The sequence below is a fragment of the Euprymna scolopes genome, chromosome 46 (assembly GCF_053919585.1).
Source record: "Euprymna scolopes isolate OS-2025 chromosome 46, ASM5391958v1, whole genome shotgun sequence".
Taxonomy (NCBI): domain Eukaryota; kingdom Metazoa; phylum Mollusca; class Cephalopoda; order Sepiida; family Sepiolidae; genus Euprymna; species Euprymna scolopes.
In genome coordinates this window covers 87,226,700-87,243,011 of record NC_136527.1, presented here as the reverse complement: position 1 = coordinate 87,243,011, position 16,312 = coordinate 87,226,700, and the positions used below count along the sequence as shown (strand labels likewise).

The 16,312-nt window shown below is 37.4% G+C and overlaps 1 long non-coding RNA gene across 1 annotated transcript; it reads left to right on the top strand.

The window, feature by feature from the left end:
* Positions 1–885: 885 nt before the first annotated feature.
* LOC145271225 (uncharacterized) lies at positions 886–15,524 on the top strand. Its single transcript, XR_013865763.1, has 2 exons — positions 886–952; positions 9,063–15,524. It is a non-coding gene; the product is annotated as an uncharacterized LOC145271225 (long non-coding RNA).
* The last annotated feature ends 788 nt before the right edge of the window (positions 15,525–16,312 follow it).

Here is a 16,312-nt window from a genome sequence, read left to right as displayed (position 1 = left end):
TTTCGAGCTGAATAAACATGTTACCTTGAATAAAAACACAAAAATTATATCCAGTTTGGTAGAAAAGTAACTTATCTTGCCTTTTGATAACATTTATTTGTTATATATTTGTTTTTTGACAACTTTTTCGAATCTATGTGTACAGTAATACAAACCCGATGTTTTTTTTTATTAAATAGTTAGGTGACTGTACGGAATAGTTACAAAACGCCTTCCTCTCCCCATTTTAAGAACGACTTTCGGAATTGGGGGGAGCCCAATCTCTCCATGGTAAGAACGGCTTTCCAGATTGTGAGGTGTTTTTTTTCAGAAAGCCGTTCTTATCATGGAGAGATTGAAAGTGTTAATACAAGTTAAATTGAATTTTTATCAGATCTTCTGCTTATTAAATTATTGGACAGAATAGTTAACATGATCCTCTCTACATTAAGAATGGCTTTCTGAACTTTTAAGGTAACGATTTCTTAAAAAAATACAATTTAATAACAAAAAAAAAACAGTTATTTTTACGATTCGAAAGAGGGAGGCGGTGGGAGGGGGAGGAATTGGCGCGTTGAAATAAAATTCGTTGAATTTCAAATTCGCTTGATACCCCCACCCTTCGCCACGTCATGACAGAAACAAAACTTTGACGAGATGTAATCTATTTCATTTAACTTCCGTTTGACCCCGGGCAAGAGTGCAGACACGTGCGGAGTGTGTGGGTGTGTGGGTGGAAGTTTTATTGTTTTATTACTTTCATAATTTCATTATTTTCCGTCTTTCTCTCCCCCTCTCTCTCTTTCTGTCTCTCTCTCTCTCCCCCTCTCTCTCTCTCTCTCTCTCTCTCTCTCTCTCGTGCTCACATGAAATAAACGCGGGAAGAAATATGTTTGGGTGGAATTTGCCATTTCACGAAACGTCGTGGTTAGAGACACATGTATTTTTACTGGGAGTTTTCACTAGAAGAAAAGTAAGTAATTTTTGGTATAATTTGTGATTTTATTTCAGCATTTCTTTTATGTAAAATAATAATCTTGTTTTTTTTTTAATGTTTAAAGTGAATAATAAAAAAAAAATGATATTTTATTTAAGTTATTATAATTACCTCGTGTTATTAAACGAAAAAAAAAATGAACAGACACTACACATTTCGTTCTTTATATATAATTTTCAGTATAATTTATATCTATGTGTACAGTAATACAAACCCTATATTTGTTAATGAATATCACTTAAATAAACCACTCTACAGATGGATGTGATATTTGGAATATGCTGTAACATTGATAAAGACGAACTAAGGAACAGTTACGTCATAGACACAAAATATACGTATGATTATAATAGGAAAAAAACAAAAACCTGCAAAAGTATATGCAGTTATGCTACCGTGCCGAAATAAAAACGGTATTATTTAGAAATCTATTCTTTGTATTCTAACATTGTAATCAAGTTGTCGTGAAACTTGAATTTCAAATGAAAAAACGAAAAAAACAAAACAAAAAAGGAAATACAAAAACACGGTAACATAAATGCATAATTACTAATTATGTCTTTCTGGCTAAACGTAGTAACCGTTTCTTTTTTCTGTATTTGTATAAAAATTAGTACATGTTTTTTATTAGATATTGAAATCCATGTTATTAGGTTGAAATGGGCGCTTCTACACTATTGGGACGAGATTTCAGAATTGTAGGAATGCGAGTTAATGCGACAGTTGATGTTGAATTCGAAAGTGATTTTGGAGCCTTTAAACTGTCATTAATAATAATAAAACAGATACTACACTTTGAATTATTTGCTAATAATTAAAAAAAATATTTTCGTTAACAGATATGACACATTGATCGTTGTTTTTATTTGATTTGATGTTTTTTTATTTTTATTTATTTTTTTATTGATCTTATTTTTATTTAACATTTGATGGTTGTTATTAAATTGTTAGATGCTTGTACGGAATGGTTACAAAACGCCCTCCTCCTCTCTCCATTTTAAGAACGACTTTCGGAATGGCCGTATCCCAATCTCTCCATGTTAAGAACGGCTTTCTAACGCCGACACTTGACTTCGCACCGATACGCGAATGACGATTCATAGAAATTAAAGGTGTTGATTTTATGTATTGAATTTTCCACGACTTTCTCGGCCCTCGTGACAAGATCAAAGTGTAGTATCTGTTCTCTAAGTTACGAAACTGTCCGCCACCGGGCTTTCTGGATAGGTTAAGGTGTTTTCATACTAATCTTCGTTAGCAAGGACCGACTCCACATTTGTGGGAGCTTGGACCCGGAAACCGATCCCCTTTTTTGGGAGACTGGAATCTCGGGACCAACACCACTAGCTGGTAGTTGAGACCTGCTTTTGTTGGTTTTTTGCATGCGTTTTTTCTTCGTTCCGGTCTCTTCCCTCTAGAGACAGGGGATGGTCTAATTTCTCCACACTTAATTGCCTGAGCAGCACTGACCTGCCAGGCCCAAACTTTGTCTATCTTCGCTGCTCTCCCAGTGGATCGAGCAGACAGGGCTCTCTTTCTCGCTTCCGTTGGGGTAAGTTAGTGGGTAGTTGGGAGCTTGGACCCGAAACCGATCCCCTTTTTTGGGAGACTGGAATCTCGGGACCAACACCACTAGCTGGTAGTTGAGACCTGCTTTTGTTGTTTTTTTGCATGCGTTTTTTCTTCGTTCCGGTCTCTTCCCTCTAGAGACAGGGGATGGTCTAATTTCTCCACACTTAATTGCCTGAGCAGCACTGACCTGCCAGGCCCAAACTTTGTCTATCTTCGCTGCTCTCCCAGTGGATCGAGCAGACAGGGCTCTCTTTCTCGCTTCCGTTGGGGTAAGTTAGTGGGTAGTTGGGAGCTTGGACCCGGAAACCGATCCCCTTTTTTGGGAGACTGGAATCTCGGGACCAACACCACTAGCTGGTAATTGAGACCTGCTTTTGCTGGTTTTTTGCATGCGTTTTTTCTTCGTTCCGGTCTCTTCCCTCTAGAGACAGGGGATGGTCTAATTTCTCCACACTTAATTGCCTGAGCAGCACTGACCTGCCAGGCCCAAACTTTATCTATCTTCGCTGCTCTCCCAGTGGATCGAGCAGACAGGGCTCTCTTTCTCGCTTCCGTTGGGGTAAGTTAGTGGGTAGGGTGACGTGGGGTAGGGCGGGTGCTTCGTTTCTGCTCCCCTCTGTGGGCAGGGATTCCTATCCCCTCTCTCTCTTAATTGCGACGCGGCACTCTGGCCCGCTAGCACCCACTGCGTCTTTCTTCTCTGCTCTCCCCCCCTCGCGGGGGGATCTGAGCTGCTAACCCGACATCCCCGTGAGGGGAAGTCAAAAACTCTAATTTCTTCAAAGTCCGCTCCTCCCCCTCCATTCCCCTGGGTTTTCTTTTCCCCCACTACACTTTGGTCTGCGTCAGCGGCCAGTGCAACCGCCACGATGCCAGGCAGGAGGGGTACGTTACCCCAAATGCGCAAGATTTATTAATAAATAATAAACTAGACAAAATACTTTGAGAAATTCGCTCAATATATGTTAACGTGACATAACTTGACATATATTCGGTGGTTTTTTAATAGTATTTTGTCTAGTTTATTATTTATAACACCTTTTCCCGAACTTACCGTGTTAAAGAGACAGTCGGTCGCCATTTAGAATTTTCCAATACATCGGTAAACACTGTATTCTTTTCGAGCTGAATAAACATGTTAAACTGAATAAAAACACGAAAATTATATCCAGTTTGGTAGAAAAGTAATTTATCTTGCCTTTGATAACATTTATTTGTTATATATTTGTTTATTGACAACTTTTTCGAATCTATGTGTACAGTAATACAAACCCTATAATTATTTCATGTCATTAAACGAAAAAAAAAAAGAACAGATACTACACGTTTCCTTTTTTTACAGATATCATTGTCAAATAAAATGTATATTTATTTATAATTTGTTGTATTTTTAATAGTTTGCTGCAAACTTTAAATCGAGTATTAATCTTCTGTTTGAGAATGTGTTAAATTATCGATGGTTTTATATTGTATTTTTTTATTTATTTATAATTTTATTTCAGCATTTATTTAATATAGAATAACCACGTCGCTTATTTAATCATAAATAAAAAAAAAAAAAAAAAAATTATTCTATAAAAAGCATTTTCATTCCAAAATACTGAAATCGCCATTAAATAACCTGGAAAAGGGTTGATATGGCGTATAAGCAAAAGCCAGACTAAGAAATCAAGGGCAGATAATCGGAAATCTTGATTGTCTCCCTTGACGAACTTGTCTCCACGGAATTTCACGAGTGTTGTGGTCGGCGTTACGGAAATTACCGACCGTTTACTGATTTTATTTGTTTAGTTTTTTTCACCTTTGTTTGGTTGAGAGATGTTTGAGTACTCGTGCAGTTTATTGACCACCGGTGTGAAATATTAACGTCGTATTTATGTGTGCTTTCCACCTAACAGTCGAATGACGTTAAAATTGATTTACACACTCACTTGTAAAGTCGCCAATAGTAAGATGTCCAGAAATTACGAAAAACGTTTACTCATTTTATTTGTTTAAATAATATTATATGTAGACTTTCACCTAACAAATTAAAAAATTAGAAGACGTTAATTTAGATTTAAATTAAAAATATTTGTCTGTCTGTCTATCTAGCTGTACTGTATCTCTCCAACTACATCCTCTGTCTGTCTGTCTCTTTAACCTCGCATCGGCTCTCTGCTTGGTTCCTTATTTCAGCCCACCAAACTGGATATAATTTCCGTGTTTTTATTAAATTAAACATGTTTATTTAGCTCGAAAAAACAGTGTTTACCGATATATTGGAAAATTCAAAATGGCGACCGACTCTATCTTTAACACGGTAAGTTCGGAAAAAAGATGTAATAAATAATAAACCAGAAAAAATACTGTTAGAAATTCGCTCAATATATGTTAACGTGACATAACTTGACATATATTCGGTGGTTTTTTAATAGTATTTTGTCTAGTTTATTATTTATAACACCTTTTCCCGAACTTACCGTGTTAAAGAGACAGTCGGTCGCCATTTAGAATTTTCCAATACATCGGTAAACACTGTATGCTTTTCGAGCTGAATAAACATGTTAAATTGAATAAAAACACGAAAATTATATCCAGTTTGGTAGAAAAGTAATTTATCTTGCCTTTGATAACATTTATTTGTTATATATTTGTTTATTGACAACTTTTTCGAATCTATGTGTACAGTAATACAAACCCTATAATTATTTCATGTCATTAAACGAAAAAAAAAAAAAGAACAGATACTACACGTTTCCTTTTTTTACAGATATCATTGTCAAATAAAATGTATATTTATTTATAATTTGTTGTATTTTTAATCGTTTGCTGCAAACTTTAAATCGAGTATTAATCTTCTGTTTGAGAATATGTGTTAAATTATCGATGGTTTTATATTGTATTTTTTTATTTATTTATAATTTTATTTCAGCATTTATTTAATATAGAATAACCACGTCGCTTATTTAATCATAAATAAAAAAAAAAAAAAAAAATTATTCTATAAAAAGCATTTTCATTCCAAAATACTGAAATCGCCATTAAATAACCTGGAAAAGGGTTGATATGGCGTATAAGCAAAAGCCAGACTAAGAAATCAAGGGCAGATAATCGGAAATCTTGATTGTCTCCCTTGAAGAACTTGTCTCCACGGAATTTCACGAGTGTTGTGGTCGGCGTTACGGAAATTACCGACCGTTTACTCATTTTATTTGTTTAAATAATATTATATGTAGACTTTCACCTAACAAATTAAATAAGAAGACGTTAATTTAGATTTAAATTAAAAATATTTCTCTGTCTGTCTGTCTATCTATCTATCTAGCTGTACTGTATCTCTCCAACTACATCCTCTGTCTGTCTGTCTCTTTAACCTCGCATCGGCTCTCTGCTTGGTTCCTTATTTCAGCCCACCAAATTAGTTCAGTTTTTTTATATTTTTTTTTATTCATAATTTGATTTCAGTATTTATTTAATATAGAATAACCGGGTGTGTATTAGTACTGGACACATAGATTCGAAACAGTTGTCAAAAAACAAATATATAACAAATAAATGTTATCAAAGGCAAGATAAATTACTTTTTTACCAAACTGTATATAATTTTCGTGTTTTTATTAAATTAAACATGTTTATTCAGCTCGAAAAAACAGTGTTTACCGATATATTGGAAAATTCAAAATGGCGACCGACTCTATCTTTAACACGGTAAGTTCGGAAAAAGATGTAATAAATAATAAACTAGACAAAATACTTTTATAAATTCGCTCAATATATGTTACCGTGACATAACTTGACATATATTCGGTGGTTTTTTAATAGTATTTGGTCTAGTTTATTATTTATAACACCTTTTCCCGAACTTACCGTGTTAAAGAGAGAATCGGTCGCCATTTCGAATTGATATTTAAAAAAAAAAAAAAAAAAAGAATCCTAGCTACTGAGTTGTAGTCGACAATCGTAACATATCCCAAAATTACGAAAATGCAATCATTAAAGAATTTCCTAATTTTTTGTTTATTACAACAACATTGCAAGAGTAAGATTAGTAAATGTGGATGTGTATTTTCCCCCCTAAAGTCCAACCCTATCCTCACCGTGGTAGGGGGGTGTAACGTTGTAGTTGAACAACAACTACACGGCTAAATGGGCTCTGGCAAAACAAAATCCAGGAAATGACGTCCGTCATCTGGTCGTCTTTTTATACGCTTGCATGTGGCGAGCAAAGAAGACGTGTTAAGGAAGGAGCAGGCTGAAAGGAGAACATTCCCCGAACAAAAAAAGAAAAATGGGCCTTACCCTATCCCTTTCCCTTATCCTAACCCTAACCCCTCCCGTTTGCTTCCAAGGCCCCATTTGAGCGTGTTCTCCTCCGCAGGCCTGCTTCTCCAAATTTCCCCGACTTTGCAGGTAACTGGTTTGGAGGCTTTCTAAAGCTCTTTTATCAGTGTCGGGGTGTTGAGTCCACACTTCCAGCTCAACAAATACCTGCAGTGCAAGGTGCGCTTCTCCGAATTTCCCCGAAGAGGGAGCGACACGTGCTCGTGTTTCTACTGTGTAATGCATGCGTGCCTCCACTTGACTACGGATGACTAGAGTAATACTAAAATAGTTTGTGTGTGCTCACAAGCTGCTTGAAGGGCGCTGGTAATATTATTCCTACTATCTATCAACTACGAGCTGGGGCGGTAATGCAATGATGGACCTCCGATTAATAATATCCGATACGATAGTAGGAATGGCAGTTTTGTGAGCTTTCATAGGCTCTTCCACATTCACGCACAATCTTGTGGTATCTCTCTAGGAATCCTGTTGGGTAGAGAGAACAAGAAGTCCCTTCCCTCGTTTTGGAAGGTTGTTCGCAGCAACGCTTGTTTTATATGGTGCCCTCTTTAGGGAGTTCAACACCTTGTTGTACGGAACCCGATCAAAATCCAGTTAATGATGGCATGAGTTTGTTGCGTCCGTCATCTGGTCGTCTTTTTATACGCTTGCATGTGGCGAGCAGAAAAGACGTGCTCGAGCAGGCTGGAAGGAGAACACTCCCCCCGAAAGAGAAAAATGGGCCTCCCTCTCTCCCGTGTGCTTCCATCAAGGCCCAAATTGTGTGTGTTCTCCTTCGCAGACCTGGTCCTCCAACTTTCCTCGACTTTGCAGGTAACTAATCTGGAGCTTTTCTAAAGCTCTTTTCTCAGTGTCGAGGTGTTGAGTCAACTCCCAGCTCAACAAATACCTGCAGCGCAAGGTGCGCTTTTCCGAATTCCCCCGAAGAGGGAGCGACACGTGCTCGTGTTTCTACTATGTAATTCACGCGTGCCTCCACTCGACTACGGACGACTAGAGTAATACTGCTATTAGTTTGCGTGTGCTCACAAGCTGCTTGAAGGGCGCTGGTAATATTATTCCTACTATCTATCAACTACGAGCTGGGGCGGTAATGCAATGATGGACCTCCGATTAATAATATCCGATACGATAGTAGGAATGGCAGTTTTGTGAGCTTTCATAGGCTCTTCCACATTCACGCACAATCTAGTGGTATCTCTCTAGGAATCCTGTTGGGTAGAGAGAACAAAAAGTCCCTTCCCTCGTTTTGGAAGGTTGTTCACAGCAACGCTTGTTTTATATGGTGACCTCTTTAGGTAGTTCAACACCTTGCTCTCCTTGACTCTTCTCATTGTCGAGGTTCTGAGTCCGGTTCCAGGTGTACAAATAGGTGCAAGTCTGGATAGGGAATCTCCCCAAGTGGGTGAGCCTACGCTCTTTCTTATCAGGCGACACGTGCTCGTGTTACTACATAATGCATGCATGGCTCCATTCGACCAGGAACGACTAGAGTAATACTACCATTAGTTTGTGTGTTCTCACAAGCTGCCTGAAGGGCGCTGGTAATATTATTCCTACTATCTATCAACTACGAGCTGGGGCGGTAATGCAATGATGGACCTCCGATTAATAATATCCGATACGATAGTAGGAATGGCAGTTTTGTGAGCTTTCATCACCTCCTCCTCATTCACGCACAATCTTGTGGTATCTCTCTAGGAATCGTGTTGAGTAGAGAGAACACTTCCGTTTTCTGCTCCGCCTTTTATTCCGAGTAGAAACCGCCTTTTTCGGAGGATGTTCGTAGCAATGCATGTTTTATGTAGCGCTCCACTTTGGGGAGATCATCACCTACCTGGCCAGACTGTCCTTTCCTGTACGGTACCTGGTAACTAGTGGATTCCACCCTTTCCCTCCTTTTTCAGTTTGATGGCGACCACGACTAGCCAGAGGTGAGTAAAGCATCAAGCGTTTCTTCTTTTCGATTTCAGTTTTTGTAATTGACAAGTTTAATTTTCCTCTTTTGTATTACTGCAGCTTCTAGTTAGAATCAGCATAAGTCCTCAGTTAAGTATTTCTTTCGTTGTGTTGCTAGTGATTAAAACGAATGCCTTTCTGCTTATATTTCCTTTAACCAACTTTTGCAAGTCTAACCAAAAATATTCACCCATGCTTGATCATAACCAGAATTATTTTTCTGTTACAGGTATTTTATTTTATTACTACATAATGCATGCATGGCTCCATTCGACCAGGAACGACTAGAGTAATACTACCATTAGTTTGCGTGTGCTCACAAGCTGCTTGAAGGGCGCTGGTAATATTATTCCTACTATCTATCAACTACGAGCTGGGGCGGTAATGCAATGATGGACCTCCGATTAATAATATCCGATACGATAGTAGGAATGGCAGTTTTGTGAGTTTTCATAGGCTCTTCCACATTCACGCACAATCTTGTGGTATCTCTCTAGGAATCGTGTTGAGTAGAGAGAACACTTCCGTTTTCTGCTCCGCCTTTTATTCCGAGTAGAAACCGCCTTTTTCGGAGGATGTTCGTAGCAATGCATGTTTTATGTAGCGCTCCACTTTGGGGAGATCATCACCTACCTGGCCAGACTGTCCTTTCCTGTACGAAACCTGGTAACGAGTGGATTCCACCCTTTCCCTCCTTTTTCAGTTTGATGGCGACCACGACTAGCCAGAGGTGAGTAAAGCATCAAGCGTTTCTTCTTTTCGATTTCAGTTTTTGTAATTGACAAGTTTAATTTTCCTCTTTTCCATTACTGCAGCTTCTAGTTAGAATCAGCACAAGTCCTCAGGTAAGTATTTCTTTCGTTGTGTTGCTAGTGATTAAAACGAATTCCTTTCTGCTTATATTTCCTTTAACCAACTTTTGCAAGTCTAACCAAAAATAATCACCCATGCTTGATCATAGCCAGAATTATTTTTCTGTTACAGGTATTTTATTTTATTACTACATAATGCATGCATGGCTCCATTCGACCAGGAACGACTAGAGTAATACTACAATTAGTGTGCGTGTGCTCACAAGCTGCTTGAAGGGCGCTGGTAATATTATTCCTACTATCTATCAACTACGAGCTGGGGCGGTAATGCAATGATGGACCTCCGATTAGTAATATCCGATACGATAGTAGGAATGGCAGTTTTGTGAGCTTTCATAGGCTCTTCCACATTCACGCACAATCTTGTGGTATCTCTCTAGGAATCCTGTTGGGTAGAGAGAACAAAAAGTCCCTTCCCTCGTTTTGGAAGGTTGTTCGCAGCAACGCTTGTTTTATATGGTGCCCTCTTTAGGGAGTTCAACACCTTGTTGTACGGAACCCGATCAAAATCCAGTTAATGACCGCATGAGTTTGTTGCGTCCGTCATCTGGTCGTCTTTTTATATGCTTGCATGTGGCAAGCAGAAAATATGTGCTCGAGCAGGCTGGAAGGAGAACACTCCCCCGAAAGAGAAAAATGGGCCTCCCTCTCTCCCGTGTGCTTCCATCAAGGCCCAAATTGTGTGTGTTCTCCTTCGCAGGCCTGGTCCTCCAACTTTCCTCGACTTTGCAGGTAACTAATCTGGAGCTTTTCTAAAGCTCTTTTCTCAGTGTCGAGGTGTTGAGTCAACTCCCAGCTCAACAAATACCTGCAGCGCAAGGTGCGCTTTTCCGAATTCCCCCGAAGAGGGAGCGACACGTGCTCGTGTTTCTACTATGTAATTCACGCGTGCCTCCACTCGACTACGGACGACTAGAGTAATACTGCTATTAGTTTGCGTGTGCTCACAAGCTGCTTGAAGGGCGCTGGTAATATTATTCCTACTATCTATCAACTACGAGCTGGGGCGGTAATGCAATGATGGACCTCCGATTAATAATATCCGATACGATAGTAGGAATGGCAGTTTTGTGAGCTTTCATAGGCTCTTCCACATTCACGCACAATCTAGTGGTATCTCTCTAGGAATCCTGTTGGGTAGAGAGAACAAAAAGTCCCTTCCCTCGTTTTGGAAGGTTGTTCACAGCAACGCTTGTTTTATATGGTGACCTCTTTAGGTAGTTCAACACCTTGCTCTCCTTGACTCTTCTCATTGTCGAGGTTCTGAGTCCGGTTCCAGGTGTACAAATAGGTGCAAGTCTGGATAGGGAATCTCCCCAAGTGGGTGAGCCTACGCTCTTTCTTATCAGGCGACACGTGCTCGTGTTACTACATAACGCATGCATGGCTCCATTCGACCAGGAACGACTAGAGTAATACTACCATTAGTTTGTGTGTTCTCACAAGCTGCCTGAAGGGCGCTGGTAATATTATTCCTACTATCTATCAACTACGAGCTGGGGCGGTAATGCAATGATGGACCTCCGATTAATAATATCCGATACGATAGTAGGAATGGCAGTTTTGTGAGCTTTCATCACCTCCTCCTCATTCACGCACAATCTTGTGGTATCTCTCTAGGAATCGTGTTGAGTAGAGAGAACACTTCCGTTTTCTGCTCTGCCTTTTATTCCGAGTAGAAACCGCCTTTTTCGGAGGATGTTCGTAGCAATGCATGTTTTATGTAGCGCTCCACTTTGGGGAGATCATCACCTACCTGCCCAAACTGTCCTTTCCTGTACGGTACCTGGTAACTAGTGGATTCCACCCTTTCCCTCCTTTTTCAGTTTGATGGCGACCACGACTAGCCAGAGGTGAGTAAAGCATCAAGCGTTTCTTCTTTTCGATTTCAGTTTTTGTAATTGACAAGTTTAATTTTCCTCTTTTCCATTACTGCAGCTTCTAGTTAGAATCAGCACAATCCTCAGGTAAGTATTTCTTTCGTTGTGTTGCTAGTGATTAAAACGAATTCCTTTCTGCTTATATTTCCTTTAACCAACTTTAGCAAGTCTAACCGAAAATATTCACCCATGCATGATCATAACCAAAATTATTTTTCTGTTACAGGTATTTTATTTTAATAAAAATTAACAAAATAATTAACATACACTCAGTAAAATGCAATGTACTAAAGTAACATAAATAAAACAAAAACAAAATGTAAAAATAATAATGCAAAATACAAGTAGTTATTACAGGTTTCAACAGCAACAGCCATGACCCTGTCATCCCAATATTGGATGCAGTTCCAGAAACTCATAAAGTAAGTATTGATATCTTCTTCTAATTATAATTTTTTAAAAAAAGAAAATTTCACAAAAAATAAAATACTGTGATCTAAAGGAAAATAAACCGAAAAAAAAAATGTAAAAATAATAATGCAAAATACAACTAGTTATTACAGGTTTCAACAGCAACAGCCATGACCCTGTCATCCCAATATTGGATGCAGTTCCAGAAACTCATAAAGTAAGTATTGATATCTTCTTCTAATTATATTTTTTTAAAAAAAGAAAATTTCACAAAAATTAAAATACTGTGATCTAAAGGAAAATATACTGAAAAAAAAAAAATGTAAAACTAATAATGTGAAATACAACTAGTTATTACAGGTTTCAGCAGTAGCCGTTACGCTCTCATCCCGATCTTGGATACAGTTCCAGAAAGTCATAAAGTAAGTATTGTTATTTCCTAATTATAATTTCCAAAAAAATAATTTCATAAACATAAAATGCTATGAAATAAAGGAAAATAAATAAAACAAACAAACCAAAAAAAGAAAAAAACAATTAAAAAAAAAAGAAAAAGTTATTCAAGTTTTCAGCACCAGCAGCAGCAACACCCATGACCCCTCTCATCCCCATCTTGGAAGCAGTTCCAGAAATTCCTAAAGTAAGTAATAATATATATTTTTTTTTATAAGCAACTCCAACTTCCCATCGAATTCATAAAGGTTTCATTTATTGTATCAATGTGTCTTGGTGGTGCTGCAACAACTACCTTGATTTATTTCTAATTTTCTAGTGATTGTTGAGACTTCAGGACTCTAAACCACCTTTTCAGCACTTGTTTTGTACCAGCTGCTGAATTTGCTTTGTTTTAGATGGGTTTCAGTTAATTTCTTAATTTACTTGATTTCTTTTTTGTCTAATGACTTTTGATGATTCCAGCTTCTAATTGGCCCTTTCTTTTCTTGTTCTCCAGTACCGTTGAACATTACTCGCTTTTTTTCGCACCTGATAAATTTTGCTAATTAATTTTTTCTCTTTTTGTTCCAGACTTTATCCTGTCTATTAACTTTTATTCTCTTTCTAGTTCTCTTGCAGCGTTGAACATTACTTGTTTTTGACTTATTTTTACTAGTGAGTGTTGAGACTTGAAGATTCTAAAAGAGCATTTCTTTACAGCACCTGATAAATGGCATCCTATTTACTTGATTTCTTTTTTGTCTAATGACTTTTGATGATTCCAGCTTCTAATTGGCCCTTTCTTTTCTTGTTCTCCAGTACCGTTGAACATTACTCACTTTTTTCGCACCTGATAAATTTTGCTAATTAATTTTTTCTCTTTTTGTTCCAGACTTTATCCTGTCTATTAACTTTTATTCTCTTTCTAGTTCTCTTGCAGCGTTGAACATTACTTGTTTTTTTTACTTATGTTTAGCATACGCACAGATTTGGTAAAGTTAGCCGAAAACAATTATATATAACATTTCTTCAGTTTGAACTCATTTTTGCCGAGAGAGATAGGTTTCCTTGTTCATGTGGATTTGCCTAAAGTAAAGTATGTAAATGCATGAACAATATGCTTTGTAATTATATACAAATATTTACATTACTATTGTTTGTTTTTTTTATTACATTTTTACCTCAAACAAGGCACTTTGCCACTATCAGGGGGAAACATCTACTGGGGTACTATGTAGGGATTTGGGCAGGGAGGTGTTGGTTCACGTTGCACTTGAACTTATGCATGTCAGTACAGTTGGGGAAGCAGTGACCTGGAATGGAATTCCAAATTCTAGCAGTTCTGGGGAAGAAACTACTGGAGTAGAAAGATCTTTTAAATGTAGGGATCTCTACAGTGTGGGGGGTGGGATTTTGCAGCTTGTCGGGTCTGTCGAGGGTGTTTACGTTGTGGGGGCACAAATGCTTGCAGTTCATCAGAGCATTCACCATTATAATAGTTGTAGAACAGGCAGAGGGATGCAACGTTTCGACGATGGGACAGAGGCTGAAGCTTAGATGCCAGTTTAGGGCCTATCAGATTTGCGACTTTCTTTTTGAACCCTGTCAAGGAGCGAGAGACTAGTAGCCGATGCACCAGCCCAAATATGACAGCAATACTCCATACATGGGCGAATAGTGGCCTTGTTAGAGAGGTACAGGATACTTTGGGGTGTTAGAAGTTTTCTAGCACGGTAGAGAGAGCCCACCTTCCTCGCAGCAGCCCTGGCAATGCTCTCGATGTAATTGTTCCAGCTATAATTATCATTTTCATTATGGATCAGTAATATAATTTTACTACTGTTAATATATTCTAATAAATTATAATATATTAAATAACTATAAAAACTAAAACTAATAATTAAAAACAAAAAAATCATGATTAGATACTAAAACATAACTTATAAATTAGCGCTAAATTAAGTTATAACCGATCAAATAATAAACACTAAACCTCGACATAAATGTAAATATCAAAATGTTAAATTGTATAAATACTGAAAGATTAAACACTAATACTAAAATAATACTTTAAAACCAAAAATATACCAGAGAATAAGTGATAAGCTGTTCTAAAAATAAACTTATTACTAGTAAAAATATCTTGCTGATCCATATAAGAAAATGATAATAATAATGGCATATTAAAAATGAGCAATTATTAGAATAACGATTGCGCTCAAATTCGAGTTTGCCCTTTACACGCCTTTGCAGTAATATTTATGCCCCAAAACTGGAAAATGTGGCTGATTACTTGGACCTGAAAGTTCTAAACTAGCATAATTGTCTGGCATCTCAGTACTTTGTACAAAACTAGCATTTTATCCCTGGGAGTTTGGGGGTTTTGTGTTGAGCCAAACAACGAAAAACGCGTGGTAGCAGGGAGGAAGGCTAGAACCCGTTACGTGTTTGCGTGTATGACCACTGGCAGTGACGTAGGTTTAAATTAAAGCTAGAGAAAAGAAAGCACGGCATGACTTACAAATACATCGTGGATTAAAGCAACCCCCTAGCTATTTGTCGCGTGAAGTAATAATTACACTTATATATATTTTTTCTTTTATTTTTAACTTTGACACATTAACCATTATTGATTAAGGGTCATATGAATTTATTACGTTAGATCCATGGCCAAGGAAACTATATCTAACATTTCAGTGGTTTATACTATAAGTTGTACACTTTCACTTTTATAGATATATCCATTTCAAAATTACTCGGACTTGTAACGACATGATTCCATTTCCGTTGGATTAAAACTTGTCTCTTTTTTCTTTTTATTTAGCAACCAGCCGAAACTTCTCCCAGAAGAAGACCACTCCCATCCAAAATTTCTACAAGAACAGGATAGCCGCCGCCACTTCAGGGTCCTGGATATGACCTTAAACTGTATCCGATGGTAAAGCTCCATAAGCGGGCTTGGGGAGTGTGGAGCCACCCTTTAATTACCATTGCTCCCAGGTCCACTCTGACCCGGAGTGGTAGTACCTGTTAGGGTCCTCACTGTGGGTTACATATTTTTCTTCTAATAAACCTTTAAAAACTATAAGTCTATTTTCTGTGTTATCTATTTGTTATACATCATGTGCCCCGAATTAAATTGTGATATTCGTTTTCAGCATATTCAAAAAGATTAAAAAAATCGACATAGAATTACATATCAAATATAAAAAAAAAAAAGGCTAACCCTGACCCCCAACCCTAATCCATCCTAGAGACAATTTGATCAAAGAGGAGCAGCATGAATATCAGCAATAATGTATGCCAAAAAAAAAAAAAAAATTACTTAATATTGGTTTGAACTATAAAGAACTCTGCACTTGTAGAGTTTTCGTAATTTTTGGATATATTACTATTTTCGACATGACAATTAACTACGTATGGAGGTTGGCTTTGTTTTAATATGCAGGGAGACGACGGTCTCATGACAGTCACCTCGGTCTTGTTCTAATTTGAGCCTGAACACTTGTTATGTTCCAAAGTAAATAAACGCTTTAAAATAAGTTAAAACAAAAAGAACTTCTCAGATATTAATCAAGGCAGATAAATCAAGTCAGAGTTTCCTTTAGGAAACCATATGAAAATATACTCACAAATATATGTATATATATATATATATATGTGTGTGCTTTCTCAAGGGAGATAATAAAAATAAGAGTTATCTACCTTTAAAAAACATGAAAATGTACTAACAAATATATATATATATATATATATATATAGTAATTTATGAAATATATATGGCGATTAAGCTACACTGAATATTCGGCGTTTCATCCACTATAGGATTCGTTAATTTATGAAATATATATGGCAATTAAGCTACACTGAATATTCGGCGT